Here is an 11,516-nt window from a genome sequence, read left to right as displayed (position 1 = left end):
CAGAAAATGAATTTTCAATGACATTTTGCACTTCCTGGTTTTGTCTGCTTGAAGCAGGTTGTCAATCAGCTGGGTGTAGTTTTGGTGCTCTGTTGTTGCCAAGAAAATTCTCATTAACTGTCTTCCAAGCATGCCCAGGCCTAAGACAACATTGGCATAGCACTTGCCCTGAGTGCATTCCCAGGCATGCTTGGACTGACCAAAACTGCTTGCTTTGCATAATATCCTGGTATACGTAAAATATGACAGGAAATCACAAAAAAAGGTTATATCTTAAAAAAGGTATGTGATAGGAAATTTTTAAAGTGATTTTTGTGATCAGCCGCCCAAAATCCATTAAATACACCCAAAAGTGTTCAGGAAGCAAAATTTTTGTTGTCCAAATCTTTCATTGATATAACATCTGTAGCCCATCAAAATGTCCTTGGGTTCTTCACGGGATGTTACCACATTTTAAAAAATTCCAAACTCCATAAATGTTGATTCAAGAAATGTGTCTTATGGGCTGGCTTACAGAAGCCACTTCTTGAAAGATACAAGTAGAAATTTGTCAAAGGTTCACTTTTAAACTTATTTCAAATACTGAATTAGAGCATTTATAACAAGTATGGACTATATACTGAATTAGAGCATTTATAACGAGCATGAAGCTGAATATGCAATCTTGTACAGTACAATCCTGCAAGAAGTAGCTGAGAAAATGCTGGATTATATTGGTTTCCCTACTCTATCTATCAACCAAAATAGGCAATGCCATTTCAGCTTTTAAAAATTATTAATATTAGATGATTAAATTGTTTAAGCACAGTTAATTGTGTAATTGCATACTGCTTATGTTACTTGATAAGAATCTGGCTGGACAGAGCTTGTTTTTTTTTTTAAAATTATGAATTCACTAATATTTTAGAAAAGGAAAGAAATGTTGAGTTGTGGAAGCAGATGAAATCATCCAACTAATTCTCAATTGGCACCCACTGTATTTACAAATCTCCACTTTGTAAAGCTTGGCCTGATGACTCCTCCAGGCTGATCCATTGTCTCTATTTCACCCAAAGCTGCTCAACTCTTAACACTGAAGAAAGAAAACTTGAAAGTGTTACTGGAATCACTGGACTTGGTTCAGCATAGGGAAAACTCGTATCAGTCAAGTAGTCACTAGAATGCTGAACCCGATCCGGGTGCAGTACTTTCACTTCACCCGATCCGGGTGCAGTACTTTCACTTCATCCCATGCTTCAATCACATCAAGTGATGCAGCGCTCGTTTGCCCCACCTTTTGTAAAGGATTTTTCAGTATTCATCATCCAATTATTCCATTCTTCACGCACATGATCTTTAACTGGCATGACTTCACCCACCACGTCAGTCAACACACATATTGGTATGTTTGGGGGTCGTTTTATACAACTGATATGAGTTAAAATGAGATTCAGACTGAAATTGGGGTCTCGTTTTATCTGAAGGTTGCTGTATCCACCAAAACACATGGTAATAAAGTGGAAAGAGGATCTGATGATTTGCACCAGTTCATTGCTTACCTGAGATTATCGCACATTCTGACCATCTAGCAGTGGAAAAGACTACGGTCACCAACTCTTGAAGTCCCCCCCCTTTTTTTTAAAATAAGGGCAGCTCTGATTCTAAACTCGCGGGATATATGCAACTTCTATAAGTGCAGCTCTCCCATCCGGAACCCATCTCATTAAACGACTTTAGCAGTGCTGGGAACAGTGCGTCTCCAGTCCAAAAAAAACCCAGATGTAAATATTTTCCTGGTGTGGTCCCCACAGCAAGGCTTTGTACTTTTCTAATCCATCCCATTGCAATGCAAACCAAGAGACTATTTGCCTTCCTAATTGCTTGTTGGACTTGCTGTGACCTTTAATTTGAAGTTTTTCTCTTTCTCCTACTACTTCCATCCATTCTTTGCTGAGATCTAATTTTGACGGTTCTCCAGTATATGTTCTGGTGATTATTTTTGTACAAAGAGCCACTGCTGTGCCAATTCCTTCCAAGTCCTAACGTTTATATGGCATGGAATTCAACCAAAAAAAATGCTTTTTTTATCTTTATCAAAATGGATAAGTTTTCATCTGCATTTCTCAATTGCCCCCCCCCCCTTGATTATTCACCAATCAAATCTGTCCTTCAGCATCTTCCACAAAAATTATTTTCCCAACTCGTATTATTGGCACGTGGTAACTTCCTCTGAATCATTCACGTCGGTGCCAATAAGGGTCATGCAAGTGGCGTTTGATTTGGACCTTGGGGATTATTTCCCCCTTCCCGACATCCCAAGAGTACAATCCAACTGTGGGATCTCTTAATTGAGAGCAGCTGCTTCAAATAGGTAAAATCTCACTTGGGCTCTTTCAGAAGGACTTGTATCCTTTGCACTGCTGGTACTTCTTTTCATAAGGTTGGCAGATGCTTGGCAATGAGCTTCTGTGAAAGACGAGGTGAAAATTTGCAATTTAATTTGAATTGAAATGTTAAACAGGAGTTCTCAGGCTATGAGAGTGGTATCACTTTTACCTCCTTGCTCCTATTTTAGGAATTGCCCATTTAATAAGATCTGTAGTATTAAGGTAAGTAATTCTCGTCTTACGTGGACAACTTTATGTTTCCTAGGAGTGAAACATTCTTTTTGTGCTTGCCTGGTAAAATTTCAAGTGAACATTATTGTTCAATGAATCCTCAGGAAAGTTGTTGCATTTTAATATTCTGATTTAATCTGTCGTGCTGTGACCACCATCCTTTTTTCCAAGGGTTGTAAAGGTGGCACTCTAGCAAAACACTCTTCAATGTGGAAACTACATTAGCTCTCAAATTTACCCAATGCTTATGAGTTACTTGTGCCCCGCATTGCCTACACAGACACATGTTTGCTCTTCATTTCGCCCTTTCCCTTTATTTAGAGGTCTACAGCTGTCCTCATTCTCTGGCACACTAGTTCACATTCCCATCCATGCTCTCATCACTTGCTCCAGATTCCAGCCAGGTTCCATCCATCAGTATTACGAGCTCATGTTTTAGTAAACTGGGATGATCACTCTAAGGGATAGGATAGACAGGAGGGAGTGAATGGTCACCATTAACATTAAACATTTCACACAAGCACAATAACATTTCGATGCATTGAATTGAGGGAAGGTTTGTCACAGTCAGTTCCAGATTTGATACATTTGGAAAGACGTGATTTTGCAAAGGAGAGCCATTCCGACGGCTGAAGAGGAAACAGCTTTTTGAAGCAGCTCTTGTGGCCAGCCATTTTGTGGAATTCAGAGCAAAGCATGTTCTGTGAATGACTGGGCCTTTTCGGTGGATTAATTGACCTGTGCCAGGAGCGTCTTTTTGGGAAGCCAATTGTGGAGGTGACTTGGAGAGACTGCTTCAAGTGTGACTAGCAGTGAAGTTACTTGGAGACCAGTCCCAGGGTCTTGGAAGCTTTGTGGAGGCCGCCCACTTTGAGTCTTGCCTACAAAAGGACCAGGAGTGTTATGTCCGCAGCTCGTGTGGATGGACATTTCTTCAAAGGCAATGCAAGGAGAATTTGAGAGTCTGTAGCAGCCACAACCCCAGTCTTCTCACCAGTTCAACATTAATTCTGGGCATCAGATTACAAAGGCTGAATTTAAAAGACTGAACTTTGAAGTGACTTTCTAGATTTTGGCCTGGACTGTAATGGTCTGGGTATAACTAACACATGCATGCGCACATGCACAGATTTAGTGTTAAGGATAGCTTAGGAGTTAAAATTATAGCTTAAGTGTAAGAAATAAAATTAGTGTTTTCATATTTAAAAACTGTCTGGTTCATTATCTACTGCTATTTGTTACCCGTGGTTCGTAACAATCAGCCACACACTTGGCCTTGTTCCCTTCAGTGTTCTACTGACTTCCTGAGCCCATTGCCAGTGGTACTACAGCCCACACTTGGCCCTGTTCCCCTCAGTGTTCTATTGACTCCCTGAGCCCATTCCCAGTGGTGCTACAGCCCACACTTGGCCCTGTTTCTGCCAAAACACCACATCTGGATCCTGGATCAATAATGAGACACCATTGGCCTACAGGCCTTGTGGTGAAAGTCCTCAAATGTTAACAATTTTCTTAGTCTTTTCCATTCTATAATCTTTATTCCGTTAGATACAATTGTAGTTATACATGATTGGATGAACAGCGTCAGAAAGAAAGCGTGTTTTAATTGGTAAAATATTTATTGCCAGACTGTGACTGCAGAAGTGAATGACCAAACTGATCCTTTAGCTCTATCACCATTCCTAAACTTCCAGAAATAGAGACTGAGGACATTTCTGCAAGGAAACCAATGTTTTCAATCAAATCTGGGCTCCGTGGCTCTCTGCCAGTAACTGAGAGAAACAAAGCAGATATTTCTAGCTGTATCTTTAATGATCCTGGACTTTCTTGATTGGTGGGTCTTAAAAAAGCCAATTCTTAATTCCTGCACTTGCTATTTCCTGTGTCTTGGGTGAGGAGGGGGTGGGGTTTACCTTTGAAGAAGAGATTAAATAGGACCTAAACTCCAATGACCTGAATAAAACAAATAAATATCATTGAAACATTCAATATTCTTACAGTTTTTGGCTGGGTAGATGCAGGAATTACATTTATTCTGGTTGGAGTAAATTCTGTGTCTCAAAATAAGGAGTCGGCCATTCAGGATCAATTGAGAAGATCTTTTTTCATCTGGAGTAAAGTGGATCACTGAAATTTGAACCTGGAGGGATATGGGGGTTAGCCTACTAAAGTGGGACTGTGGTCGAGATCAGCCATGATCTTAATGAATGGTGGGCTGAGGTCCAAAAGGTCAAATATCATACCAAATCTTTAAATGTCTTTATTCTAGCTGTCATACTAGCTTTATTACTGCAGAGGGTGTCAAACAGGCAGAAACATTTGTAGCTCTTTTTATTGCACCGTCCTTTTGACACAGAAAATTGTGGTCGTGCTGTCATTCTATTTGTTTATTTCCCCGGGCTTAGATTGTTAAGCCGTCAGTGAGTTGCAGATTCTGACAGCTGGTGTCCAGACATGAAACTGAGTGTCATCAATTGACTTTGAACAGCTTTGCTCCATGCTCATACCAGGGAGGAAGGATCGTGAATTATTCCACCTTAATGCATTGGTATATCAATTGGATAATCAGGAAATTTACAAGTACGAACTTGCCAGAAAGATTCATATTTGGGTTACAATATTTCTTTCTGAAAAACTATTCAACTTTATACAATGCTAATCAAATGCACAAAACCAGTTATGAGCATGCTAAAGTTCTAAACTAGTGGCCTTAGATTCTTCTCTCAGAGATCTTCAATATCTGTCTTGTTGAGGCAGGTGGTATCTAATACTGACTTTCGGATGCTCTATAAATACAGCAGTGTTTCTACATGGTGCTAATAACCTAGTACACACTCATTCTGTTTCCACTTTTAGGACCTTTCATGATGGTTGCAATTTTCAAATAAATTAATTCGGTGTTGAGATGCTTAAATCAAATTTAGAGTTGACTTTTACTTTTCACATTTAACTTGGACTTCATCGTTGAGACATTTTATGGGGCAAGTTGCTGCCCAAATAGTATATCCCAGACTGGATAGTTTTCAGGGTATGATTTTAAGAATGAAGCATTGTATTTCCCTATCAATTTGTGCTTCAGTTCAGTTTTGGTCTTCACTACAAGTGTTCAGGTGACAAGTGTTAATGGAGGCTTTGATTCAAAAGTTAAGCCCAATTTTAACCTGGATCATGTTGAACTGAGCAAGAGATGGGAAAACCCAGAGTTTAATATAACTACAAGGCCTTGTGTCTTATTTTTAATTTTTCGATTAGTCTCTTGTCCAAAGCTGACAGAACATATCCAGGTCTGGGGGATGCGTTTGAAAGCTCAAGGAATATTCCTTGCAAAAGGCTTGTTCGGTGGTACTGAGACTGTTTCATTGAGCACCTACACTCTCTGCCTGAGGAAACGGGAGCTCCCAATGGTCACATATTTCAATACTACATCCCATTCCCAGTCTGATATGTCCATCCATGGCCGCCTCTTCTGTGGAGATGAGGCCACACTCAGGTTGGAGGATCAACACCTTATATTCTGTCTTGGTAGCCTCCAATCTGATGGCATGAACAATGATTTCTCCAACTTCCGTTAACCCCCACTCTCCCTTTCTTTTTTCCCATTTCACCCCATCCTCCCTCTCTCCCCTCACAGTTTCTCCTTACCTAGTCTCCATATACCTCCTGTCCTACCCTCCCCCTCCATTCCTCCCAGGCACTCCAGCATTCCTCTTAGACCTCTCTCCCTTCAGCCTATCATGGACCCCCCTTCCCTCTGGCCAATCACTAGTCTCCCACTCCCTTTTTCAAATCTCTGAATGTTCCTTTCTTTTCATCAGTCCTGACGTTGACTTGATGCTGCCTGGCCTGCTGTGTTCTTCCAGTATTTGTGTATTTTCAATTTATTTATTCCAGCATCTGTAGATTTTTTTTCCTATACAATCAACTTTGAATGTTAAACAAAAATACATGGAAGGATCCAACTGGTTTAGCTGTATCTATGGAGAAACACAGTGAACTTTTCAAGTCAGTGTTGCACAATTTTGCTGCTGTTGATGGAACAGACGTTATCTCCTGTGATGAACTTTTTATGTTAAATTGACATGGTGAAAGGAGGAAGAAAATTGTAACTTTCTCTCCCCCTCCCTCCCTTCCACCCCTCATCTGTTGCAGTAGGATGAGCATAAGGGATCAAATATTGTTTTCCAATTATTCAGTTTATTTAAATAAGTTTTCAGAAAATTGATTGTGCTTTACCTTAAATGTATCTCATGCTAAGGACCATTGTTCCATTTACATTGAGATATTTATGCCAGAAAGATGTGAGATGTTGTCACATGGATGTTTTCAGTCAGGATTTCACAATAATAATGTTGGCTCCTCCAGCAGTCATGGAGAAGACCGTCTTGTACATGGGCTCTCCTACGCGTGTGTACAAATAAATATGATTGAAGGTTTCTCCATCTTGCATGGTTTTGGATAATCAGCTAGAAGAATTTTGGAGTCTTACTTTGGCCGATTTGCCAATATTCACATCTATGAGCCACAAAATGGTGTGTTCTAAGTAGCACTGGAGAACTGAACAGTTAAGTGGAAGTCCTCACTCAGGGAGCCCTGCAATGAGGAGAGCACGTTGTTTGGGTATCTTTGTTAAATTGAACTCCCAACCACTGTTGCTCCTCATTGGAAAAGAACTTAGAGCCCAATTTTGTAGAACAGTGGTAATAACCCTATTATCTGGGCCAATATTTATCGATTCGTAAATGTCGCTTAAAAAAGCAGCTGACTGTCATTTATGGGAGCATGCTAAATTTGCCTCCAGCTGCCATTGATTGTCAAATGAAGCAATTACTGGATTGACTTGCCACGTATTAAATTGCTCATCAGTTGTTTTCATCAAACCACCTGTACAGTAAAATGTTTTGTCATCTCTAGCCCATTGTTGTACCATGTCTGGTTTGCAGCCTTTTGTTACCGTTTCCACTCATCTCTCTCTCTCTGGATTCTTAATAAATGTATAAATCGTATCCTCTCATGGCCGGAGATGGAAAAGTAAATTTTGTTTTATAAAGTGAAATAAGACCCTTACTAAATTGGTTGCAACTTAAAAATTCTAAACGTTTAAATCTTTTTCATCCCTTATAACATTTTTAACCATTAAAACATTTCAACCATTATAGTAAAAACCTGCTTTGGTAATTTTTCACTGAATACTTCAGGAATTGCTTAGTTCTCTTACTTTAAATCTCGTCAATATTTGGTTTTACTCCGATCTACTCATGAGCAACTGATTTATTCCAAAATAGCGTGCAAGGAAAAGGCTTAAAGAAGATAAACAGTTACGTTTTCTTCTGAAACCCAATGATGAACAATATTAACCAACCTCATTTCCCCTTTTATTATCACCCATTGAGATGCTGATTTTTTTTCATTGCATCACCTTAAAATTATTCCTTTGTCTTTCATTATTGGTTGGATACCCTTTGAAAGAAGAGTCTAATTTTTTTTTCAGCTCTGTTTGTTTCAGAGGTTATGTATCACTTCTAGGGTCAAGCAGATACTAGAATTAGAGGGCATCAATTTCAGGTGAGTGTGGGGAGATTTCAGAAGGACCTGAGGAGCATCCTTTTCACTCAGAGGATGGACTGTATCTGCATGAGCCCAGAGAGCCAACTTGAAGGGCCTGTTCCATGCTGTTTCACTCTATTGCATATTCATTCTTATGAGCAAAAAAGCCTTGTGGTTATCTGATCCAGACTGCCCTAATTACAGGTTATTAAAAAGATTAAATGAAACACCTTTGCAGTAAATGACATTGTAGGTAATTTGATACCCAGTATAGGAATAGTTCAGGGTGCAGAATTACTTGTACCAAGATTTTCCATTTATGCTTTTTTTAAAAAAAGAGTCTGAAATACATGGCTTGAAAAGGTGTAACACTCGAAAGAGCAATGGATATGAATTTGATAGAGTGCAGGGAAATGGGAATGATGAGATGGTGTAGACAACCAATAATGGCTCAATATACTGTATGATTTTGTAAATAAACTCGAAGCTCCTGCAATGCAACAATGCCATCAAGTGATGAATATTCAAAATTGTACGTACATTATGCACAATATAAACTGAGTATAACGTTTTGAAGCATTCTAGCAAGTTTATGCAGCTCTAACTATTCTTTGAACTAAGTAATTTCACACTTTCAATAGCCTCCGATTTTATGGGATTTTGTACTTGACGAAAACTGAGGACAAATAAGCAAAAATTCATTGTAATTTTTCTCCATTTTTTTCATATCAATGGTTGAGGAATAGAATTCTAACGATGTAAAACATTTCATTGCTTTTCTCCTCCTTTTGACTGCTAGGTCAGTGTCCATTGGGAAATGTGTAAAGTAAGCACAATGGATCCAAGGCTGTTGTGACATTTGTACAACGTCATGCTGCCATCTATTGATTTCAGGAAGCAGGTAAAGATTTCTATTTGCAAATACAGAAATGCACTCAGTACTGGTGTTAAGGACATCTGCCAAATGCGAGAGGAATGGATTGTAGTTAAATTCAGCATTAAATGCCCATCTTTTAATTGCCTTTGGGATAAAAGTGGGGAGCAGAATTCTGAACAACTGGGGCTTGCAGTTTTTCTTGCATCTTTCTGTTAAGGGGTTCCCATTCAGCTTCAAATGGGGCAGAATGGTTAGCTCAACGCTATAATAGCAGGGGATTTGACAGCTGCTAGAAGCTGTAGTAGCACTGGTCAAAACGTGGGAACCACACACTGGAAGTCTGTGGGCTCACAGGAGAGTGCTGTTAACCTCTCCACCAATGGGGAGAGCTGGAGGAACACACTGGGCAGTTAAATAGCCCAGCGCACTGGGTTTGGGGAGGTTAGTTGGTGAATTGGACTGCAGGCAGATAGACAGTTGGTCTGACTCTGCGTGTTCAACCAGTAGTTGCTACTTTGTGCGCAGGTGCTAGCGCTGTTGTCCTGACTGCAGTTTGGGGAACTATGATACCCAGTGTGTGTGTGACTGACCACTGCCTCTCCTGTTCCCCTTTCAAAATGAGGACTTTGTTTGACAGGAGTCACATGACCACCCAAGTCAAGTTATCTAAAGGAAAGGATTTGCATGACAGAAGGTCACTTGGTAACCTTAAGGAGGACTTGGAAGGAGTAAAACTCGTGTGGTGACCTGAAGGTTACTGTGAAAATTCCAAGGTGAAAGAAGTAAAGGTGGTTGTTGCCATGTTCAAAACTTAAGCCAGGGATCACAGTCATCTGGATACAGCCTCAAACTAAAAGACTAGCGGGCAAGGAAACAAATAATCCCAAGCTTGGAGACGAGATCTGTGAGCTGTTCCTTCTAGACATGACTGACTTGGGGGGGGGTTTGTTTTGGGAATTTTTAAATAGATTTTTGGGGGTATTTGAGCTTGGGCTGTAATGGTCTGGGGTTTCTCCCCCACATACACTGTATAATAATCTGTTGGTTGTATAGAGAGGCCATTAAGGCTTATGTTTGGTGATCAGTTTATTGGGTTAATTCTATTATTGTTCATTTGTTATTACATTTTGTGTTAAACTTAACCCATTCGTTTATGCGTTTCTCAATTGCTGCTGGGGAGCGAAATATAAATTGGGGACTTATCCAGGATGGTAACCAAATTTGGGAGCTTATTTGTGTATGTGCTTGAAAAAGAGCTAAATTCCTTCTGCAAGCTCATTAAGAGGCTTGTGTGTGTATTTTAAGGATTGAACCCCCATGTGGTTTCAGTCATGTTTTGTGTGATATGAATGCCTTCCCTGCCCTCTCCCACACAAATGAATTACTTACTCTCAAGCCAAAGAGAAAATGTTTGTTTCCTTAAGCATAAAAGCAGTTCTGGACCTTCCAATGGGAAGCACTGTAACAGCACAATCCCAGAGGGAAATCGGAGTCAAATATTTCTAGGCACTGAGATTAATCAGGCAAGGCTCCCCTGCTGCATGCTCTAGATGCATTCTCCAAAGAATCAGTCACATACAAGTCTAAGCACTTCCTGTCCTTTTGCTGGCTAGAGCCATCCACCTTGGCGAATGAAGGCTAGTTTTCAAGCCCACTGCTCTTCTGCAAACCTCGTGGAAGATAATCTTGGAAAAAGGGATAACTGGAAGATCTGGAGGAATTGCAGATACTGCACCCTGCTCAGTCAGTAGTCCCCTCAAGACTTCACCTCCTGCCCAATCACAATGAGCCAGCTAAGCCTTTAAAAGGAAAGGGTGGGTTGGCAGTTAAAGGTTTTGTGTGCCATTTTCACATTGAGTTAGCAAATTGCCCTAAAATCAGCACAGGACAAGTCCTGCTGTCAGCTCTTGTTTGCCCATTTCTACCATGAGGATGTAATGAATACACCCATTTTATTTGTTGAGTCACACCAAAAGTGTACACCTACAATTTAGAACTGAAATTAGTCGTACATTGGCATCGATACTACCAAACAGAAATGTAGACAGATTTAAATACTATTTCCAAATCCCATTATCCACTATGGGAAGTGGATCAAGGTTAGATTTCCATTTGTTAATGGTCTGCCAATCAACAGTAGAAATTGTTAATGATACTAGATGGGGGAGAAAAAGGCACGTCTCATGGGTCAACCCAGAACCTTCATGAGGACTTGCTGATCAGACATAAACATAATTACAAGATGGGGGGATCTGGATTATATTTAAAGTGGAAGAGATGGAAAGCAAGGTGAGTAGATACAACCATTAGAATAGTAATAAAACCTCAAAGTCTGCGGACACTGGTTGATGTAATATATTTTTGCTATATAAAGTACACTGTTTGACCTGATGACTTTCTCCCCCATTGTTTTTAACATTTGAACAATGAAAAGTTACAGAAAATATCAGTGAAATAATTCTTCTGATTGAAAGGTACAAGAGCAATGCTTATGGATT

This window comes from Narcine bancroftii, chromosome 6 (genome assembly GCF_036971445.1).
Source record: "Narcine bancroftii isolate sNarBan1 chromosome 6, sNarBan1.hap1, whole genome shotgun sequence".
In the NCBI taxonomy this organism is placed as follows: domain Eukaryota; kingdom Metazoa; phylum Chordata; class Chondrichthyes; order Torpediniformes; family Narcinidae; genus Narcine; species Narcine bancroftii.
The sequence above is the reverse complement of the archived record's forward strand: the minus strand, read 5'-3'. Positions refer to the sequence as shown.